General features: G+C 53.5%; 1 non-coding gene across 1 annotated transcript; it reads left to right on the top strand.

Moving 5' to 3' along the window:
* Positions 1–269: 269 nt before the first annotated feature.
* Positions 270–388, top strand: LOC147659450 (5S ribosomal RNA). The gene has a single exon (XR_015307262.1). It is a non-coding gene; the product is annotated as a 5S ribosomal RNA (ribosomal RNA).
* The last annotated feature ends 1,082 nt before the right edge of the window (positions 389–1,470 follow it).

Consider the following 1,470-nt stretch of genomic DNA (forward strand, 5'->3'; position numbering starts at 1 on the left):
CGAAGCAAGGCTAGGCGCTTGTTAAATGAAAAGGCCAGGCTGCTGGTGTGCTGGTGCTGCTGCTGCTGCTAGTGCCGGCCCCTTTCTTTAGAAGGGCGGTCCCAGCTTCAGCAAGCGCGAGAGATGGCCGTGCTTGGCCGTGTGCAGGAACTTTGAAAGGGAGGGCAGGTGTTTAAAGGGACTGGAAGTGTTTAAATGCACTGGAAGGGAGCCTGGTGACGTGACAGGGGCTGGCTCAGCACAAGAGGCCTGCACCGGCAGGCTCTCGTGCCTACGGCCATACCACCCTGAATGCGCCCGATCTCGTCCGATCTCGGAAGCTAAGCAGGGTCGGGCCTGGTTAGTACTTGGATGGGAGACCGCCTGGGAATACCAGGTGCTGTAGGCATTTTGCTTCTCGCTAGAGGCACTTCTGGTTTTTTCTTCTTCTGTTTTTTGGGGGTGGGGGCATTTCTTCTATTCTTTTATTGTATCTTTCTTCAAAAAGAAAACGCCATCAAGTCCACAACACGCAGGGTCCATAACTTTCCATTCGGAAATTGAAAATTCGGCTGAACTTTACACTGGGTCAAAAAAGATGAAACCCTTTGCCCCAAGATAGGACAGGGGACAGGGGACAGGGGACCCACCCCCCAGCGCAGGGTTTTCTTCTGCTGCTGCTGGGCTGCTCCGGGTGCAGGATCGGTTCCTGGTCGCCCTCTTTTGGCCTTCCCCAGTAGCCCGGGAGCAGGGGGAGGGCTGAGGCAGAGAGGCAGGCAGCGAGTGCCGTTCAGTACAACCGAGAAGGGGCGCACACGCATACACACTCACACTCATGCATTCACATGCAGACACTCGTACCCCCCCCCCCCCTTTCGGGAGACTCACTCACAAATACACATACACTCATACATACTAACACGCACGAACCAAACAGTCAATAAACAAGCATTTACAACGCAATAGGGGGCGCAGCATTAAAGTTTGAGTTACTGGCATTGTAAATGACAATGCTTTGCATTAACCTTTTTTTATTTTTATTTGCAATTGGTATATAAACATTGTTTGTGAATGGTTAGCTGATGTGGTGGTGTCCCCGAGTGATGTGGTGGTGTCCCTGAGTGACGTGGTGGTACCCTTGAGTGGTGTCTCTGAGTGATGTGGTGGTGTCCCTGAGTGATGCGGTGGTGTTCCTGAGTGAAATGGTGTTTGAGGGTGAGGGTGTGAGGGTGAGAGGGTTGTGAGGGTGAGGGGTGTGAGGCTGTAAGGGCGAGTGAGGGTGTGTGAGGGTGAGTGAGCGTGTGTGAGGGTGAGGGTGTGTGAGGGTGAGGGTGTGTGAGGGTGAGTGATGGTGGGTGAGGGTGAGTGAGGGTGTGTGAGGGTCAGAGGGTGCTGCTTTGGAGGAGGGCGTGAAAACATATGTCAGTGCCCGTGGTCAAAGCAATTAAGATGTAATCCACCATTCTCCCCCTCTCCTGGACCCCATTCATA

The sequence above is a fragment of the Lissotriton vulgaris genome, unplaced genomic scaffold, assembly GCF_964263255.1.
Source record: "Lissotriton vulgaris unplaced genomic scaffold, aLisVul1.2 SCAFFOLD_2573, whole genome shotgun sequence".
Lineage (NCBI taxonomy): Eukaryota > Metazoa > Chordata > Amphibia > Caudata > Salamandridae > Lissotriton > Lissotriton vulgaris.